The following is a 21,979-nucleotide window of genomic DNA, read 5'->3' as shown; positions in this document are numbered from 1 at the left end:
TGCAAAGACGGAGGGCTTCCCTGCTTCTGCGCACTTTGTACCCCAGGATGTACTTCCCGCCAGGACGTAGATGCCTTCAGGCGTCTCGCACTGCAGGGGGCCCCCAGAGTCGCCCTGCGGAAAAGGTGTTATGCTTTGGCAGAATATTCGCGCGAAGACGAAGCAATAAACCTTACTCATACGCTCTACTAATGAACCGCTTTTAAACTTCTTACCTGTGTTGTGAAATATTTGCACAATGGCGAACACAAAAGAAATTTTATTTCAGTAAAAACACAGTCAAACGCTCGAAGACATGAAAACACATGCACCGTGGGGTCTAGTTGGCTGAGTGCCTCGCACAAAACATATCTGGAGGTCAAGGTCGAAGGCGGCGGTGGACAACGGGAACGTTACTAAGTCAGTAGGATTCTTTGTTTTCGGAGTTCATTTCTTTTCTTGAAAATTTGGAGTTTATCGGAGTTCATTTTTCTTGGATTCCTTTGGTCGTAAGCAGTCGCAATTGTGTGAACGAGCATTGAGACGCCTTTGAAGCACCGTAATTGCACGCTTTTTGAAAATGCAAATGCGTTAGGCGTCTTAATGACTACTATATTACTATTATTTCTAATCCCCCGCCCCGCTCCCCCTTCCCGATAGGAGCTTTTATAGGTCCTGTTTCTTACCTGACAGGTTGATTTTCCACCTCGCCTGGGATCGGCGCAGATCATGGTGTTCGTATCAACTATATTATCGTTAAAGTAGTCGCTCATACAGGTGTAGATGTCCACAATGGGCAGCTCGACTTTTTGCAGAGTTAGAGATCTGGTCCCTCCCTGCGATTCTGCAAGTCCAAACGAAGTAAAACGCACATTATAGGCGAAATCGTTGCCCAGATCGTCGTAGAAGTGCGATAGCATTTTGCACCATCTTGTAGTGCGTAAACTTATGTCTTTTGGAGGGCTTACTCCATAACTGTGGAATAATCTGCATTAAAAGCTAATCATATGTGCTAGAGGAAATGCAAATTGAGCTTTCAGCTGATTACGGAGATCCAAAAAGGTTTACAAAAATCTATAGAACTTCGGGAGTTCTTTCAGATACAGTAATGATTACAACAAGATAATTAGAAGTCTGTCTATGTTTCAATGTTTGGTCTTTGTCACACCATATGTGGCTCCAAAAGCCCGCACACCGAAAATCAGTCAGGCCATCAAAGCGTAAAAGCATTAAATTATAAGGTCGACAAAAAATCAAAAAATAAATTATTTAGGCCGTCAAACCGTAGAAGCATCAAATCAAAAGGTCACCAAACCATCACACCATAAATAACTTTGAGCATCAAATTATTATACCATTTCCTGATGAATCATCCACACATTTCCTCGTGGTCGATTCAATATATTTATCGTAGAGGTTCTAATGACCAGAACAGGTCAAATGTAAGATGCTGTGACTGTTTTACTGCGTTGCTTCGTATACATATGAAATATCTGTAGGAAATATTATTACACATTACCGCTCGAAGAGCGAGTTTGCCGCGATAAATAGACAGTATTCATCGAGCGCCGTAATTCCCAGTGTTTGCAGCCCAGGCCCAGAACGAACCCCCACTTATCTCCTGAAAAGAACTATAATGCTAGTGGTGTGCAACGCACATTGCAGAAGCGTTGCTGCAGTAATCTCGCGCTTAGCGGGGCTCACGGCCTTCTGAAATCTTTTCGACAAATGGCGTCGACCCACAGGTTCCCTAACTTCAAATTTTTGGGTAACGGGTGAAAACGCGTGCCCGGGTCGCGCAGTGGGTTACTTCCGCAACCCATATCGCATCAAGTTCTGCTCGTCATTGCGAAACGATGGCAGTCCCTTGGATGCCCTGCAACTTTACACCATGAGACGCTTGAGCGAGCAGGGAGTCAATAATGTACATGCGCGATCGCTGAGCAGCACTTACAACGACGGCGGCTAAAACATGACATACGAAACAGAAGTCGTCCTCTGGGACGGCTGAACACGAGGCAGAAAAGCACGGCCAAAGAAGTGGCAGTACAAATAAGTAACCTTCTTGAGTACGAGCATGACGTTGGGCACAAGGTTGACTGACAAAGAGCCAACCCGCTGAATGCCCTTTAAAAAAACTTGCGATGGTTTTATGTTGGTTTTAAAATTGATCGCGGTTTCTTAATAATGTAATATGTTTGCAGTGCTTGTATTCAGTCTCTGTGAGTCGGTACCAGTCATTTATTTTGGTTCGACTTGCGACGGAGCCATACCTCGACAAACCTCACTTATGAGGGCCCTCACTCACCCTCACTCGCCCCCATCTTCACAGGTGAAATGAGGGTGAGTGCGTTTCTGAGCCAGGAAAATTCATGAGTGTGAGGGTTGTGAGGACCGTGAGGAGTGTGAGGGCCATGAGTGCGTGAGAGGCGTGAAGACGATGAGTGGCGTGAGGGCCATGTGTGCGGTGAGGGCGGTGAGTGCGTGAGGGATGTGAGAGCCAGGAGTGCGTGAGGGGCGTGAGGGCCATGAGTGCGTGAGAGGCATGAGGACGAGGAGTGGCGTGAGGGCCATATGTGGGTGAGGGGTGTGAGGACGGTGAGTGCGTGAGGGGTGTGAGGGCCATGAGCGCGTGAGGGGCGTGAGGGCGGTGAGTGCGTGAGGCCCCCTTCAGACGCAGCAACTTTCTCAGCAATTTCGGTGTTTATGGCGGGTTGTTCCCTAGCTTTCCCTAGATCGACATAAACTGCTGAAATCGGGTCCGGCTCGAAACAAGCGAACAACTCGGAGCAATTTGAAGACGCTTTAGAAGCGGCTGCATCCAATCAGGAACGAGATATTTGCACGTGATACCTCGTGCCGGTAATGATAACAACTAACGACTTGGTTCTGGTTTGAAATTGATCGTTTTTGGAAATAAATTGTTTCAGAAAGATGCATTAGTATTCTCAACGAGATTTAAATGCATAAAAACACGTTTATTGTGTGTCCAAAAGGTGCAAGAAAAATAAAGTTTCATAATGATGATGGCAAATCGAAGGATGCTGCGTGTGAACACGGGCGGCCCGTGTTGCTGGTGTTGCGACGCCAAGTTCCGGTCGAAATTGGCCCGATTGCCCCACCTGAAGCGGGCCTGAGTGGTGTGAGGGCCATGAGTGCGGTGAGGAGTGTGAGGGCCATGAGTGCGTGAGGGCGGTGAGTGGCGTGAGGGCCATAAGTGTGTGAGGGGTGTGAGGGCAGTGAGTTAGTGCGTGAGGAGCGTGAGGGCGGTGAGTGGCGTGAGGGCTGTGAGGGCGGTGAATGCGTGAGGGCCATGAGTGAGTGAGGGCGGTGAGTGGCGTGAGGGCCATGAGTGCATGAGAGTCGTGAGGGTGGTGAGTGCGTGAAGGGCGTGAGGGCCATGAGTGCATGAGGGGCGTGAGGGCCGTGAGGATTAGTGAGGGTGAACAAAGGGCTGAAGGTGAGTGTAGTTGTGAGGGTGAGTGAGGGGCTTAGATGATTGTGGCTGTGAGGGTGAGGGTGAGTGAGGGCGACCTAAAATGCCGACCTCTGGACGGAGCTACCCCTTAATGCCGGTGCTAAGTGCGTATCCGTAACTCCAGCCCACCGCTCGTCCTTCGCATTCAAACAACTGACCACAGGAGCAGGGTCAGCGGTGGGGACCGTCCGGCTTGATACTGTTGTTGCCGCATGGTTCTAGCTGGTCTGTTTGTGTACGATGTGGTCTTAAGGGAAAAATCTGATGCATCAACATAGAGTAGTTTTGTTCCGCTCTGCAGCAGCGTTGTAAAGAGGCACCGGGAGGTCTTATTTTGTAGGGCACCTTTCGTAAATCGTATGCTGCAGATCGCGGGTGCGTGCTCCATTCGTGCTGAGCGCGAAGGCACGAGATCCTGTTAGCTGTGCTGAGCTTTAGCGAACAATCTACGAATGTTTTATTCTCACCGAAAGGCGGAGAGAACTGCTCGAGAAATAAACGTCGGGGGAATGGATTCGCGTTTTAAGCAATGGAAATACCGCGCGACAAAGAACACTTCCACAATACAGACTATTTCTTTCTAGGTATTCATGAAATTCCGGTTCATGCAAATAAATTCTCGCGGTTTTATAAATGTGTCCGTTTTGGCGAGTCATTCTTGGAGAGCCCTCAAGGCGGAAAGATCTGCGGGGTGGATCACGACGCAGTGAATAAAACACGATATTCAGATGTAGTTTGATAAAGCAACCAGTCAAACCCAAAAACGCACTGATGGTGTTATTCGTAGCTTCGACGCAGATTGCCCACATGTTGCATGCAGCAATACCACCACAGCGTGCAGGGAGACGCTTTATCTCTTTGGCCTTTGATACAGACATCAAAAATGATAACCTTGCTCTTCCGGAGCCTGGCTTCCACCCTGTGCGGCTCATCCTTTAGAGAACTGGTGGCCAACTACGAAGTAAACACTACAATGCGTTAAATGTTATCTTCTTTTTTTTTTTGCCACGGTGACGTTGTTGTTGCCAGAAACGCACTCGCTCACCGCATATCTTTGTTGGTTGTTTGAAGACCTGCTCGCCTTCCGAACACACTTCAACATTTCCGTCGCTCGTGGTCTGCATTTTTCTAGCCGCTTTGCTTATTCGGCCAAATAAATACGAATCCGTCTACGTGCTTCCGTGAACTGACCAACTTCCGCGAACGGGCGCAAGGAAAATTCGTCCCCGATTCATCCGCCATCTTGGAACTACCGCACGTTTTTAAAAGAGAGCGTGCGGCCGGTGCCAGTTTGAGGGTTTGTGCGTATGGCGCGTGCTTTGCTCGCTTTCTGAAGCGACGAGCACGCACGTGCTGGGCTGTGAAGATCGCACACTGGACTGTGATTTTGTAAATATCGGAAAGGTCTATATAACTTTGGAGTTGCGGTGTGCTTTTATTCAAATTTATATTTTACATAAAACATTATCGAGTCCATTTATTAGTAAATTAAGAGAAAATTTTCCAACCACGAAACCGTAAAAAGAAGTCCCAACCTTTCTGAGCCTACTTGGTGCTTCTTCAAACGGTGGCTATGGGTCGTATGGCGCAGTTACAGCTTCAACCTCTTCGTCTTTGTAAATGAGAAAAGATTATTTCCTCTTTTTAAGTAGGCGGTGTTTTGGTCAGTGTCTTTGTAACGTGGCGTAGACCTTGCGCGTACACAGACGGTAAAGCACCTATAAAAAAAAAAACTATTTGTAGCGGGAGCTCGCGCTGCCACCTCGATGCATGCTCTGAAGCGCGCGCCCGTAGCGGTAGCGGGCCTTTGAGAACGATCGACTAAAACTCCCTGATGTTTTCTGACGCTTATAGGGATCTGTTGATGTTTGTTTGCGTACGTTAGATGTGCCAAGATTCAAAGATAAGTCTTTCTTTGAAACTTGGCTCCGTGTCGATCACGTGCGCATGAGCAAAGTCAATCGGATGGTCACGCGCTTCGCAGTGGCCATCCGATGCACTTCACTTATGCGCGCGTGACTTCAATGCTCGCGTGCGCGTGACCTCAAGGCTCAGGCGCGTGTGACTACCGTTTGAAAGTCGTCCGTTCAAACGGACAGTTTTAACTAGGGTGCCTTCATGTGCGCTCTGCTTAGGGTGGTGGCATCTCGCCATTTTGTCACACACGTTTATTTTTATTTTTTGTTCAGAAGCGCGTGAAAGAGCGTGTCCCTGCACGCGCTTGTGGCGCTGACTCTGCTATGACGACATTTTGTTTTCGTCGATTTCTTTGTATTTTTCCCGTGAGCACGTGCTGTCGGCATGTGGTACTACAAAGGGTGGCATCACCCTAAACGGAAGGACATTGAGGCACCCTAGTTTGAACATTGAATGGGCCACGTTCTGTGCATGAAGACGCACTGAATGTGGTCCGCTGGTGGTCCGGACCACTTGGCGGTTTTCTCGCGTTAATGTTGGAACAAAACAAAAAAACTGACGACCACAATTATCAGTGAATTCAACCCAAAGTACTTTGTGCGCACGCAATCGTGGTTCAACGGTGTCTTAGGTTCCTCTTTTCACGGCACCCATCCACGTTCTCGGACGAGCCGACCAGGCAGTAGACGCATAAAAACGGATATTCAGACCTTCTCTGCTCTTTTGGTACAGCCCCAGTCGCGGCGTTTTGACGAGAACGCAAGTTTTAGTCTGGTTTCTCTCAAAACCACACAGGAATGCCCGTACTGCACAGTCAGTTTCGCCCACACTCTCAGACCGAAAGTGTGCTCGAAGCGCCTCCATGGCGCCGTGACGTAACAGAGTTGATATAGTCACTGGCGAGGTGAAAACGACAGGGAGGAGGTTCACTTGGCAATCCCGCCTGCAGTGCGAGCCTCCTACTTTCCAAAGCCATAGCCTCCTATATACTGACAAAGCCTGGCAGATCACTACGAGAAGCGGCCGCCAAAATGGAAAAGGCAGAGCTGCAGACAACTGATAAGAGAAGAGCCACGTGACTGGCGCCCCGCTGCGGCGAAACGCCGAAACACACTTCTCTCGAGCGAACAATTGTGTTTCGAGTCCTCGCCGCTGCAAAACCTGTGCGCTGGTTCCCCTAGGATGCCTACATGTCTGTCTGTCTCAGAGTGAATATAAATCTCATACAAAAATGGTGCATGGTTGTCTATGGAAAGTTATAGGCCGGCTATCACCCCTTATGGCCCCTTATGGTCGGCCATAGAAATCCATAAAGACTGCGACAGCCAGCTCTAGAAAAATCTATGGCCCTGTGTCTAAAGACTGGGAACCAATAAATTTTTTTTACCCGCCTATAGAAAATTCTTTGGCCACAAGTCTAAAGACTGGGAACCAATATATTGTCTTTAACCATCTATAAAAAGATTTATGTTCCCGAGTCTAAATACTAAGAACCAATCAATTATCTTTCCACGCCTACAGAAAATCACTACCGGCACTTACTTTTTTTAGTAAAAACACTCCACGTTAGAAAATAAATCAATACAAAATTTCTGTCAGGCCGGTGACCAACCATGACCCAAGATATGTTCTCTGCTGTTGCTACGAGTCGTGAAAACCAGTAATATTGTTTGTTTGAAAAAATCTATTAAAATACTTGTGCAACAATTAAAATTAATTATTACCCCCAAAACTTAAAACAACTTACACTGGCGCCGAGCACTGCAATCAAGCAGTAGATTGATTGCAATCTTCAGTACCAGTGTACTGCATGTCATCACTGCATTGTCAACGTGATTCATCAAACTTAATAAAAAGATAATTAATAAATTTTAGTTAATTAGCCTAATGATCTATATTTGCTTTTTTCAGGATTTTGAGTTAAGATATGGGGGCGATTCCAAGAGACAATTCAAATAATGTTTTAAGTACGAGTAATGTTTGCTCCGCCTCTCCGTGCTTTTGCGACAAATGATGGGTCACCGGCAAAGTCGGATTCAAAAATTAGACTGCCATATATAGAGCTAGTGCGAACATAGCGCTTGTAGATTTGCGTTGCTGCTGCTGTGAGGGGAAGTGTTCTGCTTGTGTTCTGTGTGTTCGGAGATGTATGTATATGTATACATAGATTTACACATATCTATACATAGATGTATGTAAATCTACATACATCTCTGTATGTAAATCTTTGTATGTACATATACATACAAAGATGTATGTAAATCTTTGTATGTACATATACATACAAAGATTTACATACAGAGATGTATGTAGATTTACATACATCTATGTATAGATATGTGTAAATCTATGTATACATATACATACATCTCTGTATGTATACATATACATACAGAGATGTATGTATATGTATACATAGATTTACATACACATATCTATACATAGACGTGTAGCGTTCACAAGTCTGGGGAACTTGAACTAATTTTTTTTTTTTTTTTTTGGGGGGGGGGGTCTGCAGATTAAAGAGAGCCATAGGAAAAGCCATAAAGGAGCCTTTAGCCAACCGTCAGAAAAGCTGAAGAGCGCTATAGCCGGACAGCGATAGGGCCATAGACAAAGCTAAAGAGGCCCATAAAGGCGACCATAAAAAATGCTAAAGACAGCCATAGAAAATTCTTTAGCAAATTGAGCCAAATAGCTAAAGTCGACCATACAAAGAATTTTCTATAGCCGACCATGTGACATTCTTGTATGACATCCATTGTTGCCCTGAATGTGCCAGCGCGTGACGCTCTCGCGCACTCGGTGCGTGACTTGGGCGGTAAAATGACGTCTATGCATTAGACAAAGCAACGCGCTCGAGCTGAGTGACACCGGATTGCGCGCGCTTCAAAATGCATAAAAAACGATTGGGCGGAAAAATGGTTGAGATGTCACCACTCAAGCAAAAGCGCGCGTGGGCATGAAGGCACTCTAGGTGCGCCGAGAAATGGCTGTTTGATGCTCTGTGCTACGAGATCCTCGCGCTCCGAATCTGCGACCGGACACTATATGGCTCCATCGTCGAACCGCCAGGCTTTGTGAGTATAGAGGAGGCTACGGCGAGAGGAATATACTAAAAAATCATTAAAAAAACATCATTCGAAAAAAAAATATATATATTTTAAAGCGGTGCAACTTCCGCGCGTCGTCCCAACCTGAGTGGTGCTATGCAGGGAAGCGATAACATCCCCTCTTGGAACCGCTTTTGTAGATTTACCCATTTCACCGAATGATTATTGCTCGTATCATTGCTTTCTACTAAGGGACGGAGTTCACGAGCGTCAGAATACTGTTTCCAGTTTTCACACTTCCGAGGAGGAAATAGCGCACTAGCAACGATGAAAAAATGCTGAGATTGTCACCGGTTAAATTAATAGCTTCAATGAATAGGCAGTGGCGTACCAACTTGTTTCTGAGTGGGGGGGCAACCCTCCCCTCCCCCTACCCCCCACCCCCCGGGTCGCATATTTTTTATTAGTGATCGGCCAAACTTTTGCCAAATCAAAAATTCGGCGCAACTTTAGCCGAACTTTTCTAAAGATTCGGCAATGATTTGGAAAAAATACGCTGTTACCAGACTTAACATTGATATTTATTTTCTTCTAACGAAAAAAAGGTTAAAGTTTTCTTTTTTTTTCTTAACTTTAATACAACATGTAGTGCTATATATTGACACAGTTATGACTAAATATACGTTCCATAAATACACGAAAGTATACGTTCCATATTCGCAAGTTACGTTTTTAATCTTTGAATTCCAGTTTCTGGTGTTAAGACACACACGGACGTTTAGGAAGTTGGGGAGAGTTAGGAATGTCGGACGTGCAACGTCGAGCATGATAGTCCTGTGTTTAGTCTTTTGCAGATACATGGAAATTGAGAAATAACGCGAAATAAAAGGCTATATTATTCTGTTTTGGTACAAACTACTTGTCAGCTGATAACAAAATTGTAATAATACTAATCATACCAATAATCATAATAATAATCTTATTTACACATACTGGAAGAGGCCCATGTGGTGGTGTGCGGAGCTAGGCAGATAGGTGAAAACCCTTACGCAGAGCTCCTGTCAGCCAAACTTGTACGTAGTTCAGCTACTTTACTCAAGTTACTGTAGTTTAACTACTTTTCTGGGTAGTTTAGTAACTTTCAATTACATTTCTATTTTGGTAATTAGTAGTTTACTTTAACTACTTTTCCGAGTGACTTCTCAAATTACAAATTACTTTCAAACGTTTGTAGTTCTTTTGCCTATCAACAGAGATAAGATGTTAGAAGATCAGCTGATATTTGCAGAGGGGGAAGTATGTGGCGTAGAAAAGGGAGGGGGGAGAAAGCATTTTGGATAGTCCAACACCCCCCAAAATTTTAACCAGCCCCCACTGCAACAACACTGCTACGAGGCGCGGGGAGCGAACAGACAGAACGTAAGAGAGGCCGAGTAACTGTGGGATTAGCGCCGAAGACTGGCGTTTCTCTGTGTCCCGAAGATCAAGGAGACTTGACGCATTTGAAGAAAGGGCTAGTCCCGCTTCTCCCGAATGTAGGAATTCTTGTTCACTACAGGAGGTATACACACTACATCCTCACTCAAAGGAGGTAACAAAGTGCAGCACCCGCTCTGAAGTTCATCTGGTGCTTCTGTATAATTCGTGTTGTCTTTCGAGACGTCATCTGGTCATTTCTCCGAGTGAAGTAATGGCGGCTATAAAACCGATACAAATAAGTGCTTTATAAGTTGAATGTGTTAAATGGTTTGGCAGCGAGAATAAAGCAATTACTTTATGGCGTATTAATTGCCACCATTGAAAAAAACTGATGCCTTTCCGAATTAGCCGTTTGTGACAAGCCGCAGAAGACGACTCGCGCGGCTCGTGCGAGCGCGAGGGAAAGAGATCAAAATAATAAAGAAAAGGGAAGTTCCGCATGGAATCTCGGAGGTTGACGTGTCTTTTCTGAAATCGGAACCCATTTCTCTTGACGACCACAACGAATCGTCACAAATGGCGCCCGAACAGGGACCCGGGTCTTCAGAAAATTCACGCTAACAACCTATGTGGGAACGGCGCTCACTTCGACCAGGTCTCCACCAACCACTGTCGCCTGGACGGCCAAGGTTTCAAGGTAACTCCAAGATGGCGGAACGTTTTATCGAAGCTTTCCGAAGGCTAGATGACGACGCCAAGGACGCCGCATACCAATCAGTCGTCAGCGACACGGAGATCCTGGAAGCCGAGGCCGAGCAGCTACGCATACAGCTAGCAGAGCTCAAGAACGCGACCTCTCCGCAACCGATCGACCGGCTGGAGAAGATATCGCATCCTTGCGGCGACGCCACCAACAGACAGCTACAGGCAGCAGAGAATTTGATCTGCGGACTGCTGGCACGTGTCGTGGGTCGTCTTGATCAGCTCGAGGCAAAGATGAGGAGAACTTCGTCGGCAGAATCGCTGTGCAGCACAATCTCTAACGAAGACCTTTCCGAGAGCGAGTCCGCCAAGAAAAGAAGGCCCAAGGCACCCCAGAAAAAAGCTCCTGTTACAGCTGAGTCAGCCGCAGATACTGCAGTCACGCCAGACCGGCCAACAAAGTCGCTGACCAACGTGGCAGTCAGGTCGGTTCCTCATCTAGGCAAGGACGTCATCGCCTGGTTTTACCAGAAGGATTTCTGGTTCCAGACTTTTAAAGTCGCACCAAGTGAGGCCATCCCATTGATTGTATCCAAGCTACCAACTAAGGACTTCATGTGGGTGAGGTACCACTTGAAGACAACCAAGGTAACGACGTGGGAGCAAATGAAGACCGCCTTCCGTCGTCGTTACAACCTGGACAACGAAGTTGGAGCGAAACAGAAGATGTTCGGCGCAAGTCAGCGTTCGGGGGAGTCCTGCACAGACTTCGCCTTCTGCAAACTGGAGCTCATCGACGAGTGCAACTACCCAGAGACGGAGGCGGAGAAATGCAGGGTTATCCTGGCAACAGTGTCTGATAAACCACGAAATCACTATTTCGATAGACTCTTTGCTTCGTTGGATAAGTTGCTCTACTCATTCCTCCGCTTCGACCTGGTAGTCTTCAGCCAACCAAAGACACCGGCATTGACGGTAGCTGCAGAGCCAGCACAGGCTGCGAAGGTAACCAAGAAAGCGTCCTCCTTCCCGCTCTTCAAGCAAGACCGGTCGCCGCCTCGTCAGAACGCGGACGACGGTCATTGTCAGCAGCCTCTTTCTCCACGCGAGAAGCAAGAGAAGCAGCACGTGTCGCCTCAACGCCCGTCAAAAGCTTCGCAGAATTTTCGGCGTTCTTCATATCGTCATCCGGAAGTTCGTCCGCTGTGCCTCAATTGTAAAGCCTAGTTCACATGCAGCGGTTTTGGCCCTAGAGCGGCGCGATTTCTGCCGTCGCGGCGCTCTGGCCAGCACCAGCAATTCAGTGGCACGAGCGCCGCGACGGAAGAAATCGCGCCGCTTTAGGGCCAAAATCGCTGCATGTGAAACCCGCTTAAAGGAGCTGTGCAACAATTTTTGTACTGTGCACAAATACCGCTTAAAACGGATCCCTAACGTTAATGACCTATGAAACACGCGTTCGTTTTTCACCCCACGCAATAGAAGTCCCAGAAAAAATTTTAAGAAAAATGAGCGGCGTTCACCCCCTCAACTCACAGCCTGAACAAGCGGCCACGTGATCTGGAGCCGATTATATGCCGCCAGTGTTGATCATAGCCACGCGCTGGGGTTGACAAAGCACAGGACACGCGCTGAGTTCCAGACATTGCTATGGCTCGGCTGTTGTCGTCGTTGCAGCGATTGGACACGGGTCACAGCCCGAATGCTTCTCGAGCTAGCAATTGTCACGAGCCCAAGTCGAGTGCCCACGCAATGCTCGGGTCCAATCTATGAACCGCATTCAAATATCGTCACTTGGGTGTACTGCGATCCCCGAGTTACGTCATCAAATTTTGCAAAGGAGAGATTGAATGCAAATGATCGCTTTTGTCCTTGAAATTACACCGCAACAAAGGAGTTTCTTGGCCAATGGCGTTGCGTGTGAGTATCTTTGAGTCCCAGGTGTGCCAGTAAGCTCGTGTAGAGAGAAAAACATTCCGATTGAATATCGTTGCACAGCTCCTTTAAGAAGAGCGGCCACTTTGTCACGCGGTGTCGGCAGGAGCTCACACCAGAATTTTCGGAGTGGCAACAGCGCTTCGAGTCCACGGCAGCACTGACGCAGGGACACGACAAGCTCATGCCTCTGACGCCTGCGAGAGGTCATCAGTAGTTCGGCGCATCCCATGTGGCGCAGCAGTGGGTATCAAAACCATAAAGGTTCAACTAAACGGACAGCCTCTGACAGCTTTCATGGATACAGGGGCAATGAGAAGTCTCATCAACGTTTCCATCGCCAACCAGTTGCACTTTCTGATTCAACCTTCTTCCATCCGTCTCCATGGTGCAAGTGGTCAATTCCTCACGAACCTCGGCGAAGTGACTGCCACAGTGACAGCTGACGGACAGACGCTGAACCAGGCATTCATCGTGGTCCCACATCTGGTGGAAGAAAAGTTGCTCCTTGGTGACGATTTCCTTACTGCATGCAAGGCTATGATCTGGGGCGCAAATAGCTTCTCGATTCCTCCGCCTACGACATGTCATAAGGTCATCTTGGTTACGGAGCAGCTGATACCTCCGCGGTCACGAAAGCTTGTTCAAGCACGCCTGAAGAATCTCGTCCGAGAACAATCAACAAAGATAGAGGTGAGCGGCACAAAATTGCTCTACGACCGTCACTGCCTTCTAGTTGAACCCAGGGTTATGGATAAGACCGAGAGCACGTTCTACGTATATACTCCTGGCCAACCCGTCGTCTCGACCAGTGGCTCTACCCTCTGATGGTACTGTCGGAGTCGCTAGGGGGGTCACAAGTGTCGAAGACATCGAGCTTAGCGACGACGAAACTGCGTCCATCTTAGGTTGCTCAAGCCTGCCTTCGTCGGAGAACCTGGATCGCCCAAATGCTTCGGAAAGCGTCGGCCCTCAACATCAACCGCTATCGGTTGAGGGTGTCTCGTTCAACATTGGTTCAACGCTGGCACCTGAAGAGCTTCAAAAAGTTCAAGAGCTTCTTGCGAAAAACATGGCTTGCTTCACACGAACCAGCACTGACGTTGGAAACAGTCGGCTTGAGCAGCACTCCATTCCAACAGGTAATGCGACACCTATCTCCCAGAAACCACATCCACTCTCGCCGGCGCAGCGTGATGTCGTCAAGGCGATGATCAAGAATCTCATCGATGCCAAGATTGTGCAACCATCGCGCAGTCCGTGGGCATCCCCCTTGGTTTTAGTCACGAAAAAGGACGGATGAACACGAATTTGCGTCGACTACAGAAGGAGCAAAGCGGTCACTGATGACACTGTCTACTCCTTTCCGCGAATCGAAGTGCCTCTACCCGATGACAGAACTTTTGGAATTAATAGTGTGTGCACTTGTTTATAGCGTGTCTTCTCATTTAGCATTTTGTATGTACATATTCATTCACTCTCTTGCATATCTCAAAGCGCAGTATTTGTTTAATGTTGTTTTGTTTTTGTCTCATGAAAGCGCACTGTCGGGTCGACAGTTTCTAAAACCCCGGCATGTGACGAGCCGCAAAAGACGACTCGCGCGGCTCGTGCGAGCGCGAGGCAAGGAGATCAAAATAATGAAGAAAAAGGAAGTTCTGCATGGAGTCTCGGAGGTTGACGTGTCTATCCTGAGCTTGGAGCCCATTTCTCTTGACGACCACAACGAATCGTCAGAACGTTCTTTCCGAAAACTAATGCACCTCCGAATTCCCCAAAAACAATGCAAACCGGCCAAATAAAAAAAAACAAAAAAACGTTGTATAGGAAATGAAAGGGCATTCTGAAAGAGTGTGTTAAAAAGTACATCAGCTTTACTTTGGAAGTACATTGTATTTATAGTACTTGACTTCGAGTACATTGCATTCGGTGCACTTACTACTTTAGTTGAAGTACATAACCTCTCATGTACTTTGTACTTCCAGGTAGTTTTTAGACGTACTTTACGCAACACTGTAAGCAATCAAACACTGTCTGCAAAATCAAGCTCAGTCAGTGCTAAACCTCAAAGGTAAAATGATACATTCGCAGTACATCCTTGACTAAAAAGAAGTACACAACAATTAGACATGCTGAAGCAGAACCAGCTATTAAAGCATTTATGTGAAAACACAAGCCGCTTTATACTCGGGTAACAGATTTTCGCTAACGCATCAAAACCTTTGTAAGTACTTCCTTGTTAGCATAGAAAAAATAAAAGCAACTTCAAAAGTAATTTCCTGCTTTTTTACAGTAATTAGTAATTTACTCAATTACTTTCTATTTGAGTAATTTCTACTCTACTCAAATTACTTTTGAGGCTAATACTCAGTAACTCAACTTAATTACTTTGAGTAGCTTGTACTGACATATCTGCTGCCAGCCCCCCACCACATATGAAAAAAAAAAAAAAACAGAGAAATAAATATACAGAATATACACACTACAGAACGTACGTAAAAAGGAAAGAAAAGAAGGGAGAAAACATTTATTACATTATGACGAGGATGCCAGCAACATCCCATACATTCTTGCAAGCTGTCGTGAGTCTGGCCCGTTTGTCGGCAGTCGGTTGCGCACACTGAGCAGTAATTGTCAGTTGTGAGTCAATGTTTCAACTACCTCGTTGCATCAATGGAAAGGTCAAATGAAAATCACACTATCAAGAATGTACCGCATCATTTGTCACTTGCGCAGTGAACTAAATTACTGGTCGATCTTCTGTTCTTGGGGTAGAAAATATTGAAGAGAACCACACTCGCAAAAGCTCACAAACGGAAAGTTATCGTGTCGGCTACTCCACACCTTGCCGTAACCGCTGGTTGTACTAAACTGTGCGATGGTAACCGAGCGACTGCGCGGCGTCCTTTGCGATCAAGAGCCCCGTCGTGTTTCTGCGCGTGCGCAGACATTTGCCGAATTTTTTGCCGAACTTTCTTTCAAAATTTTGGCATGTGCGGAACTTTGCCGAATCTGAAGTTCGGCAGATTCGGTCCATCACTAACGTTTACAGCGTGTGTGTGTGTAAGCGTTGTAAAAGAGGGGCGGGGTTGGAGAGAGGGCCAAATGTGTATGCGCACCTTGCGCTTTGGACACTGGCTCCTTTTACCACGCAGGCGATTGACCCCCTATACGCCGTTCCACCTTCAGTCCGAGCACACTGGACGCCACGAGCTATCCCAGCCGATACAGCGTCGGGAGAAAATCGTGTGACCTTTCAGTTGGCCAGAGCGACGCAGGGAGCTCAAGGTCACATGACACTCTCTCAACGCTGGATTGGCTGGGATAGCTCCTAACATCCGCTGTGCTCGGACTGAAGGTGAAACGGAGTATAGCAACGACGCTCACGCCGGATTGGCTGCTCGGCAACGCGCGGAAACTTAAATTTCGGATTCGGACGGCGCGTGTATCACTCGAAGCGCTTTAACCCGCGCGTTAACCCACCCCCGCGTCTGCGTTCTCGCCGCTTCGCGGCAACAGTGTGCGGCTGCTAATTACAAAACGATTAACCCGCTCACCCCCCCCCCCCCTCCCCCGTACACGCCGCTTTGCGGCGTCCAGCCGGCAACCCAAGCCCCGCTGTCCCCCATGCACCTCCTTAAATAGAGTCCCATGCGATTCAGTTCAGCGATGTTTCGTCAACAACATTCGTTTTTTTTTTGTGTTAATCGTAAAAACGAAATATCGTAAATATCGCCAAATGTCTTGACAAAACAAACTGTTTGAGGTAAAAACATAAAAGAAGTAAGCCCACACCATGGATAGAACCCGGGTCTGATAGGTATGAGGCAAGTATCTAACCACTAAGTTATGCTTCCGCTACGGAAACTCGCATTGTAACCGCTGCCTATGTTGACGGCAGCAGCGCCTATCTCCACGAACCAGCCAATCCGACGTGAGCACCGTTGCTAGGGTTTGTATCGCCTGCGCGTTCAAAATATGCCCCCGCGGGTCAGGGGGGGGGGGGGGGGGGGGGGGCGGTGTCCTTGGTATTCCTTGGGCGCCGCCGGCCAGTGTTTGCCCCGCCCAGTGGCGGCTGTTTCAGGGGGGGGCAAACACATGTCTTGCCCCCCAACTCTAAGAACTGGGGAGGCAAGCGCCCCGCTTGCCCGCCCCCCCCCCCCCCCCCCCGGGTCGGTACGCCCATGTGAATAGGGTATGTAAAGCAGTGTAGTCGTCAGCAGGTGAATGACTCGAGTGTTTTGAGTGCTTCGTGTCGTCTGTATTCGTTTCCTTAATGTTGTCGTTTGCTGCATGACGCGCATTCAGGAATTATAGACATCAGTTCACTACAATTAAGCCCGGTTCACACAGTCGCGTTTGACTGCGTTTGACTGCGTTGCGGCAGCGAGACACCAGGACATCCCTGCTGCTTATATCGCGTGCCAAGATGATTCTTTGAATTGGATTCCACGCTTCATACGAAGCACAGATGTGCCGGTGACTTGCTTTCGGTTCTCGCCGCAACGCAGTCAAACGCACTCAAACGCAAGTGTCTGAACCGGCCTTAAGACCGATCTCATCAAGCCAGTTGTATTGCACCACCGATGCCACGATGCACCCAGTGAACTTTAGTACGTTTTGCAAGTGCAACGACCTCGTGGGAGCTCTGAGCGAGCAGTGCATGATGCGGCACGAGCCGCCTCGTGCACTGCCGCCTGCAAAAGCGGTAGCGCCCCGTCACACTGTCGCTCTCTCCCTCTCGTAGTCGCCGTTCGCACAACCACGTCGTCTCCAAATGCTTTATACCCCTGTCACACGGGCTAGTTTAGTGTCACTACAAGTGAGTGCACTTCGCCCTTAGTGTCATTTCTGTAGTGTGCCACGCGCCTCCTTCCTGAGGAACACACTTGGCTTGGAGTGAGTTTGACGAACTCACTTCGCTCCATCGAGTGCGTGGAATTAGCAGGAGTGTTTCAACAGTAGAACATAACAGCACAGAAACCAAAAGCATTGCGTAAGTTTTATTTTATCAAGAAAAAGAAATTCGTGAAAGAGACGACATGTAGAAGAGTGGGCACTGCAAAAAAAGTAGTGGGGTGGACTTGGAGTTTAGGCTTATCTGAATCAAGATTAGCGCAGCGGTGAATTAATAAAAGACGACGAGAAAGTCAGTCATTCTTGGCTATCTTGGTTAGCAGAGAATGATAGTCTACTTTTGTTTCAACATGTAATTATTCGAGACAACACGATAATTATGATCTGATTAGGCAGTGTCAGGGCCTCCTCGTAGACTTCCGTGGAACGAAGCGGAACGCCAAAGTTGGATTGCTGCGTTCTTTATAATGGCTTGCGATGATCGATCAGAGTCATCCAATTGGCGTAAAAATCATTCCTTAATGTTACGTTGTTTTAGAGCACAGCTCCTAGGCACCCGTTTCTGAGTTAAGCGGCGTCGGCGTAACCTCGCGTTGCATTAAAGGCTGTTTCCCAAGATGACGTCACACGTGACGTCACGTGTGTCGTCACGTGTGACGTCACGAGGGTAAACTTTTCCCGCTAAATTTTGCGGTAAAAGTGTTTGCTAAGTTTGTCGGAAAATTTTTCCGCTAAATTTAGAGGAAAAATTTTACCCGTTTGACGTCACATGTAAAATCTCAGATGACGTGTCATGTGACGTCACACGTCAACTCAAGGGGAAAATTTCCCGGCTAAATTTAGCGGGAAATTTATCGAAATGTATACGCTAAGTGCGATGGGAATAGGAGAGGAGGATGTTAGGGTACGGAGGAGGAGCAGCTGGCATACCCCTCCCCTTTGTACCCTTCCTCCCTTATCCTCAAGAGCTGCGCTCCGATTCGGCATTACAGAGAATCGTAAACATCTAATTTTTTTAACGTGTCTTTATTGAGGGGTATCGGTGGCCGAGTGGGCTAGCGCCCACCAGATCAGAGTACGTGGAGAGAAAGCTCGCGCTACAGAACCCAGTCATCCTGAGCTCAATCCCCAGCCCTGCCCGAAGAACACACTTCCAATGAAGTGAGTTCGGAGAGCACTCTACGCTCGCTCTGGTAGACCGAGTGTGTAATCTCGAATGCAGTGTTCAAGGAGTAAATATAATAGAAGAAATTAACGCAGCGTAAAATTAGTAATATTTCGATAGGAGTAATATTAGATGCGCACTTGTTTTCTGTTGGCAGGAAAGTAGTGCATTGTAGAAAAAACAAGCGGCTAATCTAGTTTCCAGCCTTGGCCCCTGCGCGACGGCCAGCGACGGCCAGGAGGCACTTGCAAGACTGCACCAGGAATCTGAAGGTGGCAGGAGAGAGGCGAAAGGCTTGCTTGAAATGGAACTCGCCCAAATGCGACAAGGTGTCTTTGAACCACCGTTCGTTCCTCTGAAAAGTCCACCGTTCTCGGCTGATCACGGGTAGGTTGACGGTCATGAGAGCGGCTATGGTGAAGGCAATGGCCTGCAGCTGCTGACCGATGTCACTTGAAATTCTTGCCTGTGTGTTGGCATCCAGGTCCAGCTGCCTCTGATCTGAAAGGCGTTGGGCTCTCACGGAGAAAAGTGCCCTAATCACGCGCTTCCACTGTCCAACATCGCGGATATCGCCTTCCAGCCCGTCCTTTAAGCGGGGTCCACACGAAGGAGAAATCCGCCACGTTCCTCCGCGGATCGCGCATCACGTGAGACATACGTCATCCCCTTTTGACGCCTCGCGGCGCGTTCTCCTCCGTGGCGGAGGCGCGGAGGCTTTGTGCTGACAGCACGAAAGCTCCGCAGGTGCACGCGGCGGAGCTGGGGACGGAGTTTCCAGGGATGTTGACGTCACGACATCCGTCCGCGGAGTTCTCCTTCGTGTGGATACCCCTTTAATGGGGTATCCACACGAAGGAGAAATCCGCTCCTTTCCTCCGCGGAGCGCGCATCACGTGAGACATACGTCATCCCTTTTTGACGCCTCGCGGCGCCATTCTCCCGTTCTCCTCCGTGGCGGAGGCGCGGAGGCTTCGTGCTGGCAGCACGAAAGCTCCGCAGGGGCACGCGGCGGAGCCGGTGACGGAGTTTGCCGGGTTGTTGACGTCACGACATCCGTCCGCGGAGTTCTCCTTCGTGTGGATACCCCTTAAGGGGTATTCACACGAGGGAGAAATCCCGGGGATTTCTCCCCGGCACGCGCATCCCACGACGAAAACGTCAGGCTTTGCGATGTGTAAAAGCCTCGCGTTTTCATCTCGTGATGCGCGCGTGCCGGGGAGAAATCCCCGGGATTTCTCCCTCGTGTGAATACCCCTTTACACACTCCATGATGTTTCGTTGTGGCAAGTGGCCAAGTGGGCCCGCGCACACCAGCTCGGAGCACGCGGAGCGAAAGCTCGCGCTGCAGAACCCGGGAATCCTGGGTTCAATCCCTACTTTTGCTCGTTTCGATCTAGGGTGCCTTCATGTGCGCTTTGCTTTGGGTGAAGACATCTCGCCATATTGTCCCACACTTTTATTTAAATATTTTTGTTCAGAAGCGCGTGAAAGAGCGTGTCTCTGCACGCGTTTCTGGCGTTGACTGTGCTATTGCGACATTTTGTTTTCGTCGATTTCTTTGTATTTTACCCGTGAGCGCGTGCTGTCGTCACCGGGTACTACAAAGGGTGGCATCACCCCAAACAGAAAGACGTTGAGGCACCCTATTTCGATCTATACTCCGTTTCACCTTATGTTGTACCGCAGACAAGGCTAGAAGCGCGAGCTCATACCTTTGGGAGCCACTCTTAACGCACGAGACCTTGTGCCGCCGAGATGTGCCCTGAGTAAGGAGCTCGCGCTTGTAGCCTTTCCTGTGGTACATTATAAGGTGAAACAGAGTATAGATGAGCATTGTACCGGCGTGCGGACGTGTATCACTGGCTTGTAATGGCTGATCGTAATGATCAAGTTGGATTTAAATTTGGATTAAAGCTCGTGACTTAGCGCAACAATGTGTGCTAACGTGTTTCTAATCAGACACCGAAGTTATTTATGAAAAAATGCATATGTACTGCTATATTTTGCGTGCCTATTACTTACCCATCGTCATTGCCATCATTTTGGAGTGACACTAAGTTTTCCCGTGTAGCACCAACACACTTGGAGTGTGTTTCGACGGGTTGAAGTGCACTCGCTTGTAGCGACACTAAACTGGCCCGTCTGACAGGGGTATCACTCTAAAGGAATACAGTCCACTCAGTTAATTTGCATTGGACAGAGCGATGGCAGCGTCAAAACCTCCCCTCGTGGGCCAACTGCCTCGGCCGCTGTGGGGGACGACTTCTTTTCGCTCTTTCGTTCTTGCGGCCTCTCTCAATGCCCCTCCGGGGAACGTGGTTACCGCGGAACTGAATAACTCCACGGACAGGAACGGCATCCTCGTCCGTGGAGCAATGGTTGGTGTTATGCCAATGGTAAGCTGTTCTTCATATCTACTAAACCAGAAACGAATCCTTTATTTTCAAACAAAGTGTGACAAAGTGCATTTGTGAAATAAGTCTTAAACAGAGTTCTGAATAAAGTATCGTGGAATTGCCCCAAAATATTAATTCAACCAGACTGGTTTATTTAGGATAATAATATCTTATAACACCTGAGACTGTGCCGAAGAAAATTAATAACTTTTAGTCGAAGCAAAAGACACAGAAGCGAACGGCTCACGTTCCTTTTTGTGTCTGTTCCTTCGACGAAAAGTTCTTAATTTTCTTCACCGCAGTCTCGGGTGTTACAATACATCATTTGCCACCACCAGCTCGCCTGCGCACTCACTCTTTTCACTAATTGGTTTGAGATCCAACATTTTCAATTTAACAGCTTGTTGACTATTTACAAATCATTAGGCAAATTTTTTATGAATAATGCTCCTATTCTCGACTGTGTTTCTCGATAAATAGAGCCGACAATGTAAATGGCACGTTTCGCCACGCGAAATTTAAGTGGCAAAATTACAAAGCCAAGATATCGTCCTACGATATCGAACAAAATACATACCTCTTCCGGTTGCAAAAACGAACACCTTCGTGCTTGCGAACTGTCTCTGCAACATTTACGAATTCCCCTCTAAAAAAATCGCTAACATCTGGCGTTTTTGGACGCTCTCGCAAGTGTCACATTACCAACCACTTCACTGTTTACTTACTTACTCAACGTGCCACTGGCACTTCAGTTTCCTTAACATTAATTCTGCACAGCTCTAATGCGTGATGTCGACTAATTACACGCAAAAGCACTGCCGCAATAATTAACGTATCTTGGAGATTCAACGTATCTTAACTAAATTTTAAAGTCCGTTAAAATATTTTCCGATTAGAAAAGACCAGAGCTACGCGACCGAACCGCAGGCACACCGAATACGGGACGGGTAGCAAATCAACCAACTCGAGATATGGCGCCGGTTACCGGCCTGTTAAAATAATGAACCACGCCGTTGTTGCCCGCGGCCATCAAAATATCTGAAATCCTGTCCGCGCCGAGCCTATTGTGTTCGCG

The sequence above is a fragment of the Ixodes scapularis genome, unplaced genomic scaffold (genome assembly GCF_016920785.2).
Source record: "Ixodes scapularis isolate PalLabHiFi unplaced genomic scaffold, ASM1692078v2 ptg000658l_1__unscaffolded, whole genome shotgun sequence".
Classification (NCBI taxonomy): domain Eukaryota; kingdom Metazoa; phylum Arthropoda; class Arachnida; order Ixodida; family Ixodidae; genus Ixodes; species Ixodes scapularis.
Note: the sequence above shows the minus strand (reverse complement) of the source record.